Below are 21,673 nucleotides of genomic sequence, written 5' to 3' on the forward strand. Positions count from 1 at the left end.
AGATTATTTAAAAGTTAACTTTTTTATGTAACTGATTTATTATTCAATAAAGTTTCTTTTCATATTTAATTCTTTTTAATCAAAGACATACAGCTCTGAATAATTACCATAATCAGAAAGTATTTTCGGACACAAAAATTTAAATGATAATGATTTTAAAACAGAATTTGATACTACATTCATGTGACGAAAATCAATTGCCACTTGACACCTGCAGTTGTTTACATCTTATTGCTTACAACCCCATTCTGTTCTTTTATCGACGCATTAACAACCGGTGCTAAAAATAGAATCTACCTGATACCTGCAATTTTTCATAACAATTTAAAAATTTAAATACAGGTGTGTCAGCAAGGGGCTGTGTCACTCTGACAATTACGCAGCACCCAAAGCTTGTGATGAGATAGTCGAAACAGGTCATCATGTTTAAAGTCTTCACCAAAACACCCTGGAATTTTCTTTTCAAGTTCATACACTTTGTTGAAACCTAAGGATGGATACATGTACAATAATATCAATTAAGATTTATCAGAGTGTAAAATAGAACTACCCACAGCTGAAAGGTTCCACAGCTCACTGAATCCCCGATCATTTAAAAGATGTTCACATTCTGTGATCATGATACTATATAATGGAAACGTTATTAGAAAAAGCCATTTACTTCCCCAGTTATTCCCCTATCGATGTAGCTATTTACAAGACTGTTTAATAACAAACAAATTACAAGCTGGCACTGTTCAATATCAAGTTCTCTGTGTACTTTACATAGTGGAGGAAACTGAGAAATTCCTTGCAATAAAATCAATGTAAAAGAATTATGTTTACAGTTCAATGGCAAGGTGGCAGTGCTAATCAATTATAAGACAATTAATTGTGAGCCTGGAAACAAACAACAGAACCCTCCAGATGCCAGAAAAACCACTCACCCTCCCCTTACATAAGGCAAGGTCAATACTAAATCATCTTTTTATCTGTAAGAAGGTCAGGGAACCCTGGAAGGGCAATCAATGCATATTTATGGGCGCTTAGTTGTTTCCTAATGGTCATTTAGGTCTGTACCCTCATCACTGTCAGCACCACCTGGGGAATCCCCTAAACCGTTATCTGGGCCATAGCTGTAACCTGCATCAGAATTAATGAGAAATGTCATTCATCTACAAAGAAGTGTTACTACTTTGGAGAATTCTCACAGAGATCTTTGATTGAGTGAATATGAGTTGTGGAATTTGATTGGACGATGAATCTGCCTGACAGCCAATAAACAGCAGGTGTCAGAACTGAGGGTGTGGAGAGAAGGCATCACATCTCCCAAACCATCAGGAAATTTTACAACTATGAGACTCCCAGGACCTAATGAATAGGCTTTGAGATAATAACATGGGATTACAAATATAATAGTTTTATATGTTAAGTTTCCATATTACATTGAATAATTTGTGGAATTCAAAATAAAATACCAATAATGGTTTTCTGTAACACAATTATAATTATGATTATAAATGAAGACACAAACTTTGAAATCCATTTTATGATTTAACTAAATTTACATTTAACTAAAATTCTTTAAATTCTTTTTTGAATAATGGATGGCATAGCCTTTATTTACATGCATGTACCTGATCCACTTTTCATTATTCTCTTTCAATTCCTATATATGCTGGTAAATGTTAATTACACAAGTTTAGTTTGTCTATCTCTGCTTTCTCTACCTTAATTGGGTTAGAATTCCAATCTAACAGTTCTAACTTACTTTATTTTTAACCAGTTTGAAAAATATCAAATAGCACTCTTTATAATACAACTTGTACATATAACTGTTCAAGTAAAAACAATATAAATTGTATCTTAGTATTCAAATAAAACATTCTCTCTCTGCAAGGCTACTTTAAAGTAGAAAGCCTACAAAAATATCACCCAGTCAACAAAAACTATTTAAAAATACAAAAATAAAATATTTCTTTCATTATTCTAAAAAAACATCAAGATCAATATCAATTAAGTCAACATATTTTTGCAATTTTTACTAAACTTATAAAATACATGTACTATATCCAGATTTCAAATCTGAAAACATGGTGTTTTTCAGTATTTGTAATTTATATCTGCAGAGGACATCCGGAACAGTACATTGTACATCTATCTGAGTTCATCATTTCTTAACTGCATTCCTAAAACTCCGATAATAATCATCACAAATATGTTGTTGAAACTTGTTTTTGTGTGCTGATAATATACATATACTAGTTTGACTAATGCAAGTTAATTGTCTCTTCAAGTCTGACTGACACAAGCCGGATTGAATGATATATTTTTTCTTCCTCCCATCTTCAAAAATAGATTTAAGTACTGATGAAGTGCTTAGCCCCGTTCTCTTGTTTATGGCAATTAGCTGTTAAGCCTTAATAAACTTAGGTCAAACATTGTCAAAGTTTAATTGTTACTCACTATATTTTATAAGTTAGGGTTTTTCGTTGCTTTAAGAGATACTCATTGGTCCAAAAAAAAAGTTGTGTTGTTAATCGTTAATGTGACTTTATTAAAGGCTGAAAAAAATTGATCTACATGAATCATTTTTTTTAAAGTTTCGAGTTCAGTCATTTTTACTCTATTTACTACCTACTCGCTAATAAGTTGTTTAAGTAGATGTTTTAAAACTTAGATTTATTCAGAAAGACTCCCTGCAGCTATTGGCCAAATCAGAATTGCACCATTTAAGAGGGCTTGATTGGCTGTAGCCATTTTTAGACTTTATAGTTCTCCTTTATAAGAAGAGCTAGTAGCTATTTTAAGACATAGAAATTGAATAACCAAATTTAAAAGATAAAATATTTGGATTATTTCTTTACTAAATTATAGTTTACAGCTAAACAAATCATATCTTTAAATTTTATGAGGATCTGATGTTTAATTTGTTGACCTTCATGCACCCAGCCTCCTTTTTAAAGCAACGTCTGTATTTTGATAAATGCTACAAAGCTATGAACTATTGAACAAAGAGTGTAGACAAAGACATTAACATCCTTGGTCATATTAAATGTATTAATAAACTGCATGTGCTCCATAACATCAACAATGAATTTTAACACATCAAATTCAGACATAAATTTGTTAAGATCCCTCGTTGATATTAAGAACACGAAGATCAATATAAGTAAGTTTTTTTTTACCATAACATTATACATTAACAAGGCAATGATAAATGTCTGGTAGATAAAAGATGTATACCAGCATAATAAAACCTTAGTTTGTGTGATTTCCATCACATTGGTTCAGTTTTTCCCTCTGATTTCATTATTTGATTAACCTGTTATAGCAAAGTTTACGGATGTCTTTAAAATGATTTCATAACCGCGTTAATGATCAGTCGCACTGTTAAACAGCGTTTATTTCAGGCAAGATACACTGGGTATCACTTAGCACACACACTCTAGAACTACAAGATGACAAAAATCAAAAGAATAAACAATAAACTCTGACAAGAATAATACACTAACTCTCTGTGTCTTTAATGGTGCTTTTTACTCAGACCCCCCGAAAGATGTACTTTTTCCATTGAAGATTTCAAAATTTAAAAAAACTCAATTGGCCGCATGGCTAAAAATGGGTATTTATTTTTATGTTTTGATAATGATGGCTTTGATATCTGAATGGCAATGTTGTATTATATCTTCCCTGACTTCCCCTCCCAGTCTTATTTTGTCTCCCATTGACTCCATGGTCCTTGCGTTTCTTTCAGAGAAAAAAGCGATTCGTGTTTCTCAGTAATGCATTCATTCCGGAGAGAAAGAATGAAATCAAAGGAATTTCTGAATTAGTCACCTCTTATAGGAGCCAGTGATTAGAATTTCTGGAGAGGGAAAATTGTGATAAATTGAAACTATTGCACAAATAGTCATCTCGAATGTAATCCACTTTCTATTCTTAAAACTCGATGGGGACCCTTGGCATGGCCATTAGCGTACCTTGGAAACCTACAGCGGGCCCGAGATCTCCGCTCACAAACAATGCCTGACAAATATCAAGTTTTGCGTTAATAAACTGAAGGATTAACACAAACACCTGTATGATCAGGTACTCCCAACATTCTTCTACAAAAAATTCAGTTTGTCATTTATATCCCAGTTCTCCTTTTGTTTCTACAGCTTTTTGCCAAGAGTGGCTTGTGGGGGGAATTCGAGAACTTTGTTGACTTCATAAATCTTGAAATGGTGTGAAGTTTGGAAGATTAAAGGAATTTAGGGAAGAGTAAACTAAAACCAAAGCTGGTGTTTTGTATCGATTCTTCGCGGTGACCTAAAGGTGATTATTCTCTGTCAATACTGGATGATGGCATTGACAATTTAATCGTTTAATTCAGCGATAACAGGAAATTATCTATTTGCTAAAACATTAGTGTTCTCATTAAAGACATTCTTACACTCTCCTCCAGCACCATATTAAAAATGCATATATTTAGAAGAAACAAGGCATTGCTTCCACTCAGTATACTTTACCATTTTATGGCATCTGAGTACGCTTTGCTATCTTTATAAGTGACATACAAACTTTTCTATTTTATGACAAAGCGCATACTTTTTCTATTTGATGAGAAGCTGTTGGAAAACCACAGTAACCTAGGTGTTCTGATGGCCATCCAAATGCTTGAATGTAATTGGGTAATTGCCTCACTGGTAACCTTATACAAGTCAAGTGTTGGTCAGGCTGGAAACAGGATGTAGCACTCTAACTCAATGACCGACCCATGTTGTACATAGGCGATACACATACCCTCAAAGATCCCTTAATCCCTGAGATCACATATAATTAGGGGGGTCCTCTGGCCAATTTAAAGTGACCATTGAGTATCAGCCTTTCTCCAGTTATCGGCTACTTGCGGAAATGTAAAAGGGACAGGTTCTATCAGATTAAGACTTTTAAAACTGAATTAGCAAGCATTAGTAAAAGTTGGACAAATTTACTTTCCACTTCACCCATCTTTCACATATTCTTTGAAGTCGAACCAAAGCTGAGTGTAACAATAATGTACAACTTGCAAATTAAAGAATAGGAACAGAAATTGGTGATGTCCTCTCAAACTGTGGCCCTAATTGTTGTATATCAAACAATGTTCTGAAAATCAAAGCTAAAATGTGAAGCCTTGTGTAACAATGTATATGAGTGATCAATTCTCTTTGATTTTTTTTTGGTACCGTACTGTATGTACTAAGACTACAGTATGGGAGGCATTGATTTAAAATCATCGAATTGGTCCACTTTCCTTCCCATGGGCTCTTAAAAACAAATGTATAGAACTAAGGTCTCTTTTTTTTGTTAGTGTAAATGGTGATTATTAGCTGGGATGTAAATCGGCTTCGTTGTATAAAAACATAGAAAAACACAGATAATAAAGCATTAATTAGTGCCTTCTATTACAAAATACATCAAGTGAAACAGATGCATATTGACACACAGTGACAGCTGAAAACTTTAAAACCATGACAAAAGATACTTTGAAAGCCTTATAATCCTTAATTAAAGCCTAAACCAACTACCGATATCGGTAAACAACATTGGCAAAATTATACCAACGGTACGTACAACTTCTTGATTATGTAATTTGAAACTAAAATTACGACAACAAATAAGATAATCATGACAATAGCTTATATGTATGACTAACATGAAAACTGCTAAATGATGTCAACTACAAAAAATTACATAATGACAACAACAAGTGCAACATCTTTTATACGTATTGCACACTAAAAAACAAAAATAATAGTTTTTACGACAAACTTAATCTTGCCAACAGAATGGATAAAAATATTTTTACCAGTATACCGATATATGACATAAATTTTAAAAACAATTAAATTAATTATGACAACTGCAGCTATAGTAAGATTCAATCATGGAAAATGCAAATGCAACAGCTTTTATTTACAACATGATCTTAATCTACATAGCCTATCAGAGCTATATCATGTTAACTAATACCTATACAGCTAATCATAAAAAAAACCCAAATTTACAGCTATTAAACTCCTTTGACAAACAACATTTCAAATCATGTACATCTAAAGAATGACTTTTCACTCTTGCAGTTCTTGAGCATTTCATTTCTGTAAGAACTCCCAAATATAACAACACACCTTATAAAAGAAAAGTTTTTGAATGACAATAATTGCATGTAGAATTTCTGGGCAATTATTTCAATAAAATACATTACAATAACCCGTCTAACAGTCTAAATTTTATTGTCCAAGGAATGAATTCTTTGGATTTAGAAGTTTTAGGAACTTAAAAGCCTTCTTTACATTTAGGTTTTATTTTCTCATCCCTTTTACTGCACACAATTGTGCGACCATTTTCTGAATATTTAAATTTGTGATTAAAATTCATATTCAAAAATACTTTGATGAAATTTGACGACATTTTCAATAACATTACATATATTTACATAAAATGCACTTAAAATCATCTTTCTGATTTACTGAGCACTAAATTGAAGGCCTAATATCAACAATCAGACCCAATCTTCATTTCAGTATCAGAAATAAATCAGGTTTCAAAACACTTAAATTCAGATCGTATTTCAAACGCAAAATTGGACCCTGTATGAAAATCACAAAAGCCTATAGAATCCAAAGGCAGACATACTTTGCAAAAAGTGCATTCATGATATGTTTACAAAGATGACAATTTTCAAGATACCCGATTTACTGGCTTTTATGAAAGTAGAAAAAGACACAGTTCAATTTTCAGTAATTTAAAGCTTATATTCAAAAGTTACACAACAAGATTTCTGCAATACTGAAAACAAGCTCTTCTTTTTGATAAGCAGAATAAGAATATTGTACTTTTGAGAAGTGAGCCCACGTTAAAGTGAGGAAGCACCAATAATAAGTCCGTTTACTTTGGTGGAAAGATCTTAAGTTTACAATAGAAGAAGACAATGATCTTCTTAAAAGCAAGGTAACTGTTCTAACTAAATCAAACATTGTGGTTTTTGCGGATCAAGCACAAATAAGGATATGATCCCTGCTAGTAGAACTGTCAGCCAGCCTAGAACAATATTGACACATCATTCATAAATACAGTGCCAAAAATCAATATCGTAATCAATATCGGCTCAGTCAATAGGCTTATTCGGGATCTCGTTTGCTTTTCAAATTTGGGAAAAAGATTTCACTGTCTGTGACTTAAATCTTTGTAATTAATTTACTAACGTTAAGCAAACATCCGGCGTGGAAGAACCGAGAGACAGCCCTGAGGGGGTACACACAATGGTCATTGTCAAAGGCAAGGATTTAGTTAGAGATTTTTTAATTTCATTCTATGTCACTTTTAATCAAGGTATATCCTTTAGAAAGACAGTCCTCAAGGGGTCTTGAATAAAAAGAGATAACCGACACCCATATCCCCTTTACTTAAAGATGAGCATACTTTGCACATACATAAGTGCATGCAATTAATTAAAAAAATGCCAAAAGCACCCCAAAAAACATTAGGTGAAATGCTTAAAATGAAGAATGAATGATTCATCGAGATATTCACAAGCGCCTGAACAAATCCCTCTTAAATTTCCTCTTCAAAGGTGAAGTGCATAGAAATTGCACCCCCGATATCCTGTTTAGCTCAAGATATTGAAATGAGAAGATGACTACCTGACAGCAATTCTCTGTCACTTAGAAGGTTCACTATTTTTAGCTGCATGCTCTCTGAACCTAAGAGATTATGAAACATTGTCATCAATGCCATCATTTATCCAACGCCAAAACCACCCAGATAATAATGTGAAGTGAGGAACTCAAAGATTTAACATCTACACTCTTGTTTGCTTAAAATTTTCAAATTGGAAGACATTAGCAGATAATACAGTTTCTACTCGACCATGTACAAGTGGTCGCCAAACAGGGTAAAACCACAGGTGTACGATACAAACTGAGACCAAGTAATGCACCCTATTTAAAATGCAATAGATTACATAACCATTTTTGTATAAGTTTCTCTCTGCAGCTTAAAAATCATATCTTCTGTCCAAAATATGAATACCTCCTTCTAATTTACTAGCTGTTAAAGTATTATTTGGCTGAACTACATTTCATTCTGTTCAGAATTCACAAAAAATGTTTATCTCCAGATTTTTTATATTTTTTATCTCGGTAACTACGTAAAAGGCATGAATTTCCATTAACCAACATCTCAAACCTGAATGCATTACCAAGGTCACAGGATGTATTTTATGCTAACTAATGACCTTGACCTTTATCATTTGGTTTGCAGTGAAATGAGATTAAGAATAATGCACAAGTGGGTTTAAGAATAAAGAAGCTAGCTCTGGGGATCAGCAGGTAAAAAAAATCACATCCTGTCTGACCTTTGACCTTAAAGCATTAGTCATATGGAGGCCCCATACAGGAGAACATAAAAGGAAATGGAAATCTTGCACTGGTGGTCAATGTTTGCTCTATCACAGATATCATCAAGTGGCCCCTCCTAACCACAAGGAAGAAGTCGGGGCTTTGTAATGTTAGATCTTATGTGCTTTATTTAGTCATGTTGATCCCAACGGTAAATATTGGATTAGAGAATGGTTAACCAACATGTAAATAAATATCACATCTTTTCCCATGTATCTAATTCAACACGATAATATTGAAAAATTAATTAACTTCTGTTTTGGATACCCTGGCAGCTGGCTTGTTTGGCATAAAGGAGATACTATGTACATATGAACTTTGAAGACCTTCAAAACAAGGTTGTCAAGTTGCCATATTAGGATCTGTTGTTTTTTCAAATCTCTCTGTTACAGTATTATTATCCATTAAAAATAAAGGACTGTTTATCTACATCATGTACAGAATCAATGATGCATTCATAAAACAATCAATTTGTTTTAACACTTAAGCTTCTTTTCAAAAAAATTGGTCAAAACCTTTCAAAACAGGTTCTTTTCAAATCACAAAATCTCTTAACTTTAATTTTGAAGGAAGTAATCTACCTTTCGGATAAACTACTTTGTTTGTGGAATAATTAGTTTCCTGAGCATTTACAATTACAGTGTACTTGTAGAACTAATTTCTTTTCAGTTTTACTCAACAAGGATTTCATTTAAATTGGTCATTTAAAAAGGGGGGAAATGATAAAAATCTCCCCCAAAGATATCCAATTGATAAATCCAATTGCCTCACAGGTGTGTTAACAATTCAGTCCAATTTCTGTCTTCGATTGACAAGATTGCAAAAATCGCCTCTAACCTCAAAGAACTTTTAATACAGGGGGGATCTAAATCCCCCACCTTATTGCTTGTACTTGTGTTTTGTCAGAACTATCCCTATAGAGAGACATGTGCCATCGGTGATAATGGCCTGATTAAAGCCTTATTTATCAGTTTTCTAGATGAAGAAACTCTGTGTGATTTTTATTTTTGTTGACTCTTCATGTTTGTTAAGACCATTTTGGTTGGCCAGACTGTTGACATAGTCAGCAAGTTGGACTACATAGACCAGTTGGAAGTGTGCACATAATTTGGGTTCTAGCTCCCTCCCGTAGTAAATGAAAAAATTCCACCGAAACCAGAAAAAACAACTAGCAAAACAAATACTGTTATCATAAATCAACTCACTTTATGACAGCTTTTACACCTCTGGGGAAAAAGTTTTCTCTTACAAAAAGAATCCAAAAAAAAAAAAAATTATTTAAATCGTTCACACTGAGAACCAAATTTAACCTTGATTTCCACAATTTACATAGGTATAATGCATTGTGAGAAATGTGAAGATTAAGAAAAACTTTCTTTTGTATTAATTGTACACTAATGTAGCAGTAGGAGGGAAGTCATTCAGAAAATTGACAGAAATTAAAATATCTTTCTGACATTCTCAGCAGGGGAGATGCAGTTCTCAATGAACTTCAAGCACCAGCTAAGCAAATCAACAGGCTTTCTTAATTTTCCCCATCTATCAATATTTGGGTTCAATAAAATAGCAATTGCTTCCATTAGGCTAGGAAGATAGACTCCCTCCCTCTTAACAAGATCCATATTTTGATTGCATGACCTGTTGATGAAAAGTTAATCGTTCTTACATTCATTTCATTCTATTATCTAATGTCATATAATCTCTGTAATGAAATTCTTTTTTTCCATCCAAACTGTGCTATATTTGATGACAACAAAAATGATGTCAACCCATTTTCCGATTACTACCTGTCAGAGTTAACTGCAGTCAAATTAACAATTTCCTTCGCTGCCATTGAGAAGTGAGCAAGAAAATAGAAGGAAAATGACATTAGCAATGCTCATAAAAAGTTCAGGAGAGTTTAAAGACACTAAATTTTCAATACAGACGGTATTTAACTTCCATAATTTGTCCAAAATTGATATTAGTGTTGTGAAAGAATACTAATAAAAGTACACATGAAGCCATATATGCCTGTAATTTTTTAGGAAGGACATTTAATTAAAAAAAATCATCAAATACATGGCAGCTCTCGAACGAACCTTACAGAATGCTTCCTCGTATCTTTAGAGATTTTACTTTCTGTGAGAGAATGCTAATTGATTTTTAAAAACTATAATTTAAACAAAATGAATTTCCTTAATAGCATTTCTCAAATATCCTACCTGGTCAATTTGGTACAAAGTATAACGCTCTCAAAAAATGACTATAAACATAGTTGGACTGAATAGATTACAATTGGTGTCTAAAATGGTGAAATTCTAGAAGGAGAAAATGGCCATAAATATTCTTTTACATGGGATGAAAATTAGTCAGATGTCCATTTCGTAATCATGGCTGATACTAAATACAGCATTTGATACGAGGCAGATTACGAAATACCTCTTTATGTTACCGAATATAAAAAACTAGAGATGTGGGGACGAAGAACAAATACACTTGGAGATAATCCGATCTTTATAGAACCTGTGTACCGGTATATAAAATAAAAATAAAAAATTAACCCGGTATTTTTGGAGGATAGATATCGAGGAAACAGATAAATGTGTGTGATGATATCTTCCAGTGTGACCCTGATACACGGCATACATCACAGGCCCTGAAGTGAAGATGTTTGGGTTTTGTTGTAGCTCAGTAAACATTGAGGACGTGGAGAGACAACAACATAACTAAGTTGCTGCATCCCTGTGTAACAACCATTCCTCAATTCAAAAATCTCTGCGGTATTCACAGCTAAAAAGCCATATAACAAGAATAATCTTTCCTTTTAGTGGAAAAGCTTTCTTTCTATTTTTTGTAACCTGATGCACATCTGACAGATTAACAAGCCCACGTATAAAATAATTCAATACAACGGATACATATCCTCTTTAGTGTACAACAATGCCAAAACGAGACTGATAATACACAATTCCATAGCCTGAAATATTTTATAAACAGTATACATTACAAATAAAAGATTTCCTCTAAATGACAGAGAGGCTTAGAGGAGATTATGGTCCTTTATGGGAAGATAATTGGGGATTATTCCCAGGAACCTCAAAATTGGCTCAAATCACTCTGCAACACGGAATTCACCGGTATATTCACTCAATTTCTGATAGGATAAATGTGTCTACTTGAAATACGAATGATATACAAATAGCTTTCTAATGATAATGTACATCGGATGGTGAGTAATGCATGAAGGAAACCAGAGAATCGCATTTGGTAAAAAAAAAAGGTAATAATTAAGTACAAATCTCATAGTTCTTTAAATACAGGAGGGGAAAAAGTCTTTAATTTTGTTTAATTTAAACTTAAAGATAGATATTTTATGACACACTATTAAGGCTATAGACACTTTTACTTGGAAGATTTTATCATTTTCAAATGGTCCTTTTATGAGGTTTAAAACCGCAATGTGTGGAGAGAAAAAATGTATCCTCCACATAACTTATCTCACCCTATTACAGTGTTGTATCCCACACCCTGCCAAGTCTACGGGAAATTTAAATGTCGGCAGTAAAACACTGCGAGACCTTTGGTGATAATTTCTACACTTATACATCAGCCCGAGTTTGATGATGTATAAATCAGCCTTGAGAAAAAAACAAAGTTCATTCACAAGAAAAATCTCCCTCGACCGCAGAAACCGGTGTTTTCTGTCGCCTTCAATTTTTAGATTCATTTGCCCTACATGTACTTGAAAAATTCGTTCAGTGAGAGAAAAATCACTTCAATTAAAATGTTACCCCTCGGATTAAATCTTAAATTCTTCAGCTGACATTCACATTTCATGTCTATAAATTCTACCATCAGTCAACCCCCACCCCTCCCTCTTGTGTACAGCTATTTGGAATGCTTATAGGGTCATCATTTGCATTTCCCACAATGGGTGCCGAATGAAAAGAATTGCTAGCGGCCCATCAATCAGCTTACACAATGGGGGACACCCTGTTATCTTGTTTTACTTGACAATTAATTTGTTGACATTATATTCAGTTTCTCAGATTCCATATTTCCTACACCTTCACAGCAGGCTGTCTCAACCCTGCTCACTGGAAGGAGAATTGGATCTCGCACACAATAGCAAGATTCCTCATGGATCAAGAAGCTTGCAATTTATTACACTGTATCTTTCCTACACTGATGTTTGTTTTCATTGCGTGAAAGTGCATGTTACGTAACAGCGCTTTTTGCACACAATAACAATTTGAGCAGAAGAAGGAAAATACTTTTATGTTGATAGGCTAGGAAGTGGGTTAACATTGTTTTAGATAACCTTGAGATTTGCCAGTACATCAGAGGATTCTTTTTTTTATACAAAAACTATATCAAGAAAACCAAAAATTGATGTAATCACAATATAACATTTCACAAAGTAAGGATTTTTTCTTCTGGGTGTGTAAAATTATACACTTTCTCTCTCTCTTTTCACAATCTTTCTATCTCTTGTGAGCTACTAACATGTGACAAGTAGATTAGAAGTCTTCCAATTAAGGAGGCCTTCTAGAGGCAGCAAGAGTATGTCACAATTAAGATGCAACACATTGTTAGAAAGTAACTTATGACCGAGTGGTTCTAAATAAGTCAAGTGGAATTAAGATTTACTGATAAAAGTAGCCTTACACTCTCCAACAACTTTTATCCACTTGAGCACTGTCTGCTTTAAATCTAAAGAAGCTGGGGTCGGCTGTGTGTGGTCTAAGGGAGGCAACTCTAACTGAAATTGAAGTTGCACAAAAATTTTTTTTCTTACACCGTCATGAGTAATTGTATATGATAGTTTCACCAAACTACTTAAAAACATAAAAAACTACAGATTACTACTGAAAATGAAAAGAAAAAAAAATATGTAAAGTAAATGACAACTTAGTGACATTGACAATTGAAAGCACAACTTCAGAAGTTTTTTTTTAACTGACATTAAAGCAATTTAAGTTAAAAGATAGTATCTACAGTAATCATGAGATGTGTTGTACAAATGACACTCAGAGATGGCCACATCATCCAAGAAATGATCACAAGGAATCAACCACAACCGAGACTTAATGACTAACTGCTAGGACATTAAGGCATTTAGTGACTGCCAGAGCTAGATGGAAGAACACTTTTATCTAATTCACTTGATGAAAACTTTTTAACGCCATAAATAATATTCATAATGTACTGGTCTAATATGTTGCTGTTATTTTTAAGACACGTGAGTCAGTATTTGACACCCCCTCCCTTAAAAAAGAAAACAAAAAACCAAACTTTAGCAACCTTTGTTGATAACTGTTTATTATAAATGTTAACGTTAGTATCTATGTGTCAAGTTTATATATAAACATATCCTGGGTGGGAGAGAAGCAATAGGGGTTATATGGTACATTATTTGCTGCACTAGCTCTGTCATCACGTTTGTCTCTCTGTTTCACGAAAATGACCTAAATTAGCGGCAGAGGAGATTGAGGTGTAACTGCGTAAGGTGTTTGACATGTGTGGTCTCATGTTATTCTAAATTTCACAGTTTCAGAGTAATTAAATTAAGATTTTTAACCAGGGAACCATGTCATTATCTATAATTGTATTTGAAAATATGGTAAACTGAAATTAAGGCCCCTACTTGAAAGTATTGTTCAATGCGGGAGTCAAAGCTCTTGTAGAAGGGGGATGACTAATTTGGTTAGTGTATTTAAATACTTGAGTTTCCCTTCATCTTAACAAGAGAAATGAAATAAAACTGTATTATAATGAGTACCTGATAAAAAGATTTGACAACACATGTCAAACCAAAAATGTTCACTTCTCAATCTAACACAAGGGCCCATTTACTCAAACGCCAAAATTTAACAATTAAACAGGAGGAAAGGAAATAATTGACCAAATTTGGCTTTCATTATGGGAGCTCAATAAGAAAGCGAATTGGTCTAATCTGCATAATGGTTGGATTTTGATTCTATCTCTTTCAGTAAAGATGATACCCGCAACGAAACGAAAAAACATGGCAATGCTATTGTTCCCCTATGCCAGGTCGATTTAAGAGTCATCCCTATTGTGGGGCTTTTCTATACCTTTCTCCCCAAGTAATCTATCAAGACTCAATAGCTGCACAAAAAATTATTAACTGAATGTAAATTGATGAAATTTAAGACACCTGACGTATTGTTATACCCCGAGAGATTTTTATCTCTCTGTGTGTTCGTGGAATGAAATTCCTGCATCATTAAGATGAGAATATATTTTCTTTCCCTTGGCCATTAAATTGTGTTATATGAATACTGATAAAGTACTCGCCTGATTGCAGTATCATAATTAATCATGCATCTTCATCTTAAACTTTTCACTTCCCACTTGTCTAATTAAAAAGAAACCACAGCAATATATCATGTCACATCCATATTTGCTGGTGTGAATTTTAATCACACGAATTTGAATTTTTCATTACTGGATCATCTCACAAGAAATTCATACTGATAAGAAGCATGACTTTAATTCAGTGGCCAATGATTTATGTCTAGAAAGGGAGAACTTCTTTCTGTAGTGTGTGCTATGAGGGATATATCTACATACCTATGGTCGCGGAGTACAACATGACCCAGTCTCCATGATCTCCACCAACATTAAGGCAGTCATTCTTTTCCCTTCAGAACAATAATGCTGAGGTCATTTCCATTAAAAAGGTGATGAAATTGGGGTCAAATGATGAATGGTGATGAATTTGTAGGCAGAGTCACACAGAGTACTTATAAAACAGCTGTTCATGATTTCCCTTGTCAGCAAGCCATTTATTTCTTTCATCGCTAATGAGTTCACCTACAATACACAATAAAATATCAGCAAATAAATTGACATTGAATGTTTGTCTTTTTTTTTTGTATGCCATTTCCTGCTTATGGCTTATGATGAGAGAGAGAGAGAGAGAGAGAGAGAGAGAGGTAGAGAGGTTTGGTGTGTGAGAATAAGTAAATGTCCAAGTTCACTTAAAACACCTGTTATGCGTCTGTCATTACACAGCCATACCTATAAGATGTTTTCTTGTTATGCTTGAAAATAGACAGGGAACAGGAGAAAGATTAATCTTAAATCTTGCTGTCAAATATTTTTAAACAAACTGAGTGGAGTGCCTGGGATACCTCAAATACTGCTCTTTGTCAAGACTAACATTGACCACCAGTCAAGACAGCCAATACACATCAGAAACAATCTCTGCAAGCATCCTCCCAACACTTCAATGATTCATTAGTAAACACGGACCAGAAATCTTTATCAATCATTTTTCAATAAATCATTCTCAAAGTACCCAGCAGGCAGTTACAGAAGTTATATTTCTCCTTCTTTATTCAAAGAATTCTCTTCTTTTTTCATTTGCAGAGAGCAGGTCTATCGCCTACTTGCTCAAAAATTACTCTTCTTTTTTTTTATTTTGCAGAGAGTGGATTGAAGCTTGAAAACAATTCATCCATACACGCAGGTCAATGAGATGAGGCAGACAAAATACCTGAATTAACTTACAACATACCGATGCAAATTCATTATACAAATTAAAATTTTAATATTCTTGCCATGAATGTCAGCGTTCCACAAGTATTCAGAAAACTCGCATTGTGATGATGCCTTGCTAATGTAATATCAAGGGTTAAAACCTTTGTCAATACATTATAATGACAGCCTTTGCTTCGTCTCTCTTCCAAAAAACATCTTTCATTGTGAATTGATCCATTACCCTGCACCTAATAAATCTACACCAAAGATGTATTTATGGCAGTGCCACTGGTAACAGAAAAGGAAGCATCATTATCTGAAGTCACCTCTGACACCATTAAGGGGATGTTCCTGAACACAAGGCACCTCAATTCACCTCTTGTTACCTCGATTCACCTCTTAATGAGAGAATGATACACCTACTACCAAACACTGCACCTCCTCTGCAATTAGCAGTGTAATTGAGAGGCATAACATTGAATAAAGGTCAACTCTTATTGTAATTAGTGTTTCCATGTCCTTATAAACAATATCATAAAATATATCTATAGTGCAACTTGACTAGACAGTGAACTGCCTCATTCTTTTATATGTAAAAATTTGAGACTTGTTTTATTTTTGGACTTTTATCACTTTTGTTAATGATTCTTCTAAATATGTAAAAGGTATATTTGATGAGCATTAATTTCACGGAACCAATTTTTTATGTGCCATTTATAGGAACTTCAATTCCCGATTCATAAATTACAGTTGTTTTTCAAGAATCCTTTCACTGCCACATGTTACAGCGTCGTAAAAAATCTCAAAAAATGTTTTCAACAATATAGGATGCGACAGAAATAGAACTGTGATTGAACAGAAATCCATCTTAAGAGTCCGCGGAGATCCAAAGTGCTCGTCATTGCAACGTGGGTTGCGGAACATGGCGACATGTTCTACAGACAATCAGTCTATAAAACAAAAGGCTTCAATACGTCATTAAGAACTGTGGGTACAATATATATACATGTAATACTAAACCTGGGGGAAAGGTGACACCATTATTCAAATAGTCTTGAAGAGACGATTAACAATATTAACCAGGAGGGAGGGGGAATAAAGTAATTTTATACCTTTAAATACAGGAAAATTTTTATGAGAAATGTGGTTTGATAGTAGATGTATTCTACTGTTCAAAAGAAACACATGTAAAACACCAGAATTTCGTTTTACTCTTGCGTAACAAGAAGCCACATCAAATTTGTCTAAATCCCCATATGCTGAATTAATAAAACCTATAAATCGCGACTTAGGCATCTTTTCACAAATATCAGTCATAATCCAGCCATCAAAAAGAAAATGTGTACATATAAGAACTTGCAGCTCTTCATAAAATAATAAAATTACAACATAAACCTAGTTAATAATTTGTGCCAATCATTGTAATCTGTTTGAACACTATTCAATATTAAGTGCACTGCACGGGTTTGAGTGCTGCATGCACTAATACTAAAATTTAGCTTAAAATATGACAAGGGAAATGAGTTCAAAACATTTCTGAAATGCAGATTGGAACAAAATTCAACACAATATTATGCAATATGTCATCAAGCCATTTTGTCAACAAATTATCTGTGTGGGAGACATGCACTAAACTAACAGAAAAGACAATGAAGATTCTCGAGCTCCTTTAAAAATTCGGCAAAGCCTTCCTATGACTTATTCATACATTAATGATCCAAATTAAAATGAAAGTCTCCTTTTTCTTTCTTAAAGCATTTGCTTGCTTTTTAAAAAGGCATTGTGCATGTCATTTAGATAAAACCATTAACCTTGAGAACTACAAACGGTAAGCCATAAAATGGAAATGTGCCCATAAAGGTGTTTATGATAGTAGACTTTCTACATAAATTGTCCTGAAGACGTTGGTTAATAATGAATTCACAAATCTAGGTTGTGAAAGAGGCTCAAGAAAATGGTGACCCTTGTTCAGTTTTAAATAATTTATGTTCATTTCAGTGGTACTTCTTAAGTGAACAGCTAATCAAATATACAAAATATGTAAATATCCTTGCCGAAAATAGAGCAGATTTGCCATGCGGAAATGAAATCCTTTCATCCATTCCCTCGAAGGGTCAGTGCTGGTGAAAGACTCCAATCAAATATTATAATGAATTTGAATTCTTAATAAGTCATTTAATTGCTTGGTTTGTAAAGTGTTGCATGTACTTCACATATTTATGATCCTAATGACAAACTGTATGAAGAAGTACAATAACAGTTGTGTTTAGACATTTGCTTAATTGCTCCGAAATTCTTAAGTGTTGTCTATTACGTCCAAGGAGAACTTGAGGATAATGTTAGCATATCTACATTCATTCAACATGTTTAACACATGTAGTTTTATTAAACTGAGTTAATAAAGGTGGGCGTTCCTTTGAAACTAACTCTCAATTTTTATGACATCTTGAGAGGTTTACGAGGTATTAAACAACACTTAATTTTAAAAACTTCTTTATAATTTTGGCTTTTTATACCAGCAATGTCATATCAATTACAGTACTCATAAATCTATGGTTGAAATTGTGATAACATAAGCTTAATTTTTATTAATTGATCTAGCATAAGAAATTATTTCATGAGACAAATTTTTACCTTTGACTTTTTTATGACCTCTTTTAAAGCCATGAAAATTTTGTAAAAAAAGTTAATACCAAATTAGATTGCTGTGTCAAGTTAATGAGGTTATTCAATTCAATTTGATCCCATGAATTAATAATGAATTATTTTTAACTTGCCACAAAATGGTGGGGTTGGAACTCCATGGTACAATAACAATTATGCACATTTTGTGGAGATGTGTGAAATCTCTGTTTAAATTCAATGCATTGTTTCTAAAGTAGGCCTACACATGAAAAAAAACCTGCCAAGTACTAGCAATGTACATGTACTTGAATGTACTACACGTACTAACAACCTTGAGCTAGCTAGAGCACTTGGCCACATGAAGTTTCCAGACTCTTGAGTGTCGAGAATTATTCATCCCCACACTTCTTTCTTAAACCTTGTCACGTAGATTGAAACAACAGAAGACGTGTGCGAATTAAGGCCCATATGTTGTACTTCATTTCCATGTAGAACTGTCACACAAGTGACTGGTTTTTATGCCAACTGAGACTTTAATTAATACATGAACCTGACAGAACAAAAAAACAACAAATCTGGCTAAAACAAATGTATATCTTTCTGTCATTTATAGATTTGATTCTAAGACACAAAAGTACAAGTTACTCTTGATTTAATTAATAATAATTTAAAAAATTACCGTATCAAATTCCAATACTCTCTGAAGTCTTTAACTCAAACAATAAAAAATCTTTTAAACCCCATTTTAAAAATTGCAGTGCATTGGATGGTACCTAATTGAATCCATTGAGATGGTGGAATACCCTCAATAAACGATTAGAGGTTGTGTTGAGCTTGTTAACACATTAACAACATCAAAGACATCCAAGGTGGCATCAAGTTTTTTTTACGACAAGCGTTTCAAAGCTCTCGTATCTATTCAAGAATGTTCGTGGTAATATTATCCTTCCTGAGTTGCATGGGTACTATTACCTTTCCTCGTAAAATTCTAACTCTCCCCCAGTGTGTGATTTAGGACTCAATAACCAATTCCGGGATTACATGAAACAGTACTGGCCACACCCAAATGGAGTTATTTCTATGTGGGGGTGCCTGAAAGTGACAAAGGCTGCACGACTTTGAAAAACCTTCAAGCAGTAAACTGCACTCGGTCAACCATCAGGGGAGGGAGGGGACCAATATACTCACAACTTGATTCAATTAACTGGGAATAAATTTAACAAAAGACTCTAAACTCGCGGATAATCGGTCAACAATCACCTTCACAAAGCAAATCAATCGAAGGGCATTAGATGATATCAGTTTTAATATGGTTATAAATGTAGGAAGCAAGTAGAGCTTGTGCAGCATTATTATTGGAATTCAATTGTCAACATTCGGCATGTGATAAGATAAACAGAAATGTGGCTTTTAAGCACACAGTTCAGGTCTCTTTGGACCCCCACAGTGCTGGCATTGCTTTTAATTTACTTTCAACTTATTCCATTTCATTGTTGTGATATTTAAATGCACTACATACACAGCCCTATACACTGCTCATATAAAAAACCTGTTACACAATGGACAATCTGTCCCTGTCATTCCTGCACTAGGCCCTACTCCCTCCCAATCCACATTTAGTGGATCCCTGGTTCTGGAAGAAGAACTTCATGACAGTAATTGTATATTTTAACTTTCCTCCCAGAGTTCATGGGAGTATTTCTAGGGATTTTAATGAGTAATTGACCTATTATGGTCGGTCAAATCACAGAGATGTCAGTTTGGATCCCGTTAAGTTCTTCCCCTGTACTTGGTGACTACCCGTCCATGTTTATGACTGTAATTGCCATGCATGCATGCTACAACTCACAGTCTTGTGATCGTGATGCTTAAACTGCAACAATGTCGGTTTTGTTTTTGTTTTTAATAAACCGAAATTTTCACCAAATACATGGGAATTCAAATTCTATAAAAATACTCTCATTATATCTATCAAATTATACCCCTAAAATTATAGATTCAATTTCTGTCACATGTCTTAATTTGTTAATAATTTTCACATAATTGATCTGCAAGCAAAAATTGCTCTGTTGCGTAGATCAGTACTAGATAAAACTTGGGAAAAACAAAAACAAATTTCATACTGTTATTATCTTAATTTGCACGAGCATTCACATCATTGGATTTCGAGTCTAAGTGTATGTGAACTTTGATCATGATCTTAATGACCTACTGTGGTTTATACTTAAACAATTGGATTGTGTACCAACAAACCAACTCTCTTACAACAGAAGTACCAAGCAGCAGAAGTAGTCATCAGTACTACTTCAACTTATACCTTCATAAACTGCGCTTTGGTATATGTATACTGATAAACTATATGGTCAAATCATGTGCGCCGATTTAATCATGGCTCATTAAATTTTGATACATGCCTCTGCTGTGAAAGATACAATGGACAAATAACTATGCATTTTAAATAAAAACTATAGATGCATCGCGAAGAATTATACTAACTAAAATATAAGTAGAATTTGTTAATTTACATATTTTCAAAGTTTAGAAAAATCCACAGGACACGAAAAACCATAGCAGTCTTAATATTATAAATGGAACATTTGTATTGCTACATTAAAACATTACAACCATGTCTGTGTTAATAGTAATATGCAATGGCAGATGAAAGTTTATACACAATATCAAGAAAGAAGTTTGATAAAATATTTTGAACTCTCTATTTGAGACTAAGGACATGCAACATGAGAAAAAGCAACGGTCAGAAAAGAAATTAACGCACAATGAAATGGCTTTAAAGTAATATGAGCTGCAATTTTCAAGTTGAAATTTTTTTTACGCAAATGTTTGTCTATACTAAAATAACAAAAAATATCATGGTTTTTAAGTTTCTGTTAGCCATATATTTGTGAAAAAGGCCTTTAAGAAGCCTTAGTTGGAGCAAAATTGAATTTTTGTCCTCTTTTTAAAAATTGATCTGCTATATCCCTTAGATGAAAAATCTTTCCTCTGACGAAAATTAATGATTTTTTTCAAATCTTATTTATTATAAAAGTTGAAGGTACATGTACACTCATTATACTAGCAGGTTTTTACAGCAAAATAAAATTCTGAAAAATACAGCTCATATTGCTTTAACCAATATGGCACATCCCTTAGTTGGG

At 33.6% G+C, this 21,673-nt stretch overlaps 1 long non-coding RNA gene across 1 annotated transcript in view; it reads right to left on the bottom strand.

The window, feature by feature from the left end:
• The window catches only part of LOC128175566 (uncharacterized), a 57,394-nt gene that overhangs the window by 33,606 nt on the left and 2,115 nt on the right, over positions 1-21,673 (bottom strand). Inside the window, exon 2 of the long non-coding RNA XR_008242698.1 lies at positions 14,979-15,221. This is a non-coding gene — a long non-coding RNA (uncharacterized LOC128175566). The remainder of the gene's footprint in view (positions 1-14,978; positions 15,222-21,673) is intronic.

The sequence above is a fragment of the Crassostrea angulata genome, chromosome 3, assembly GCF_025612915.1.
Source record: "Crassostrea angulata isolate pt1a10 chromosome 3, ASM2561291v2, whole genome shotgun sequence".
Taxonomy (NCBI): Eukaryota; Metazoa; Mollusca; class Bivalvia; order Ostreida; family Ostreidae; genus Magallana; species Magallana angulata.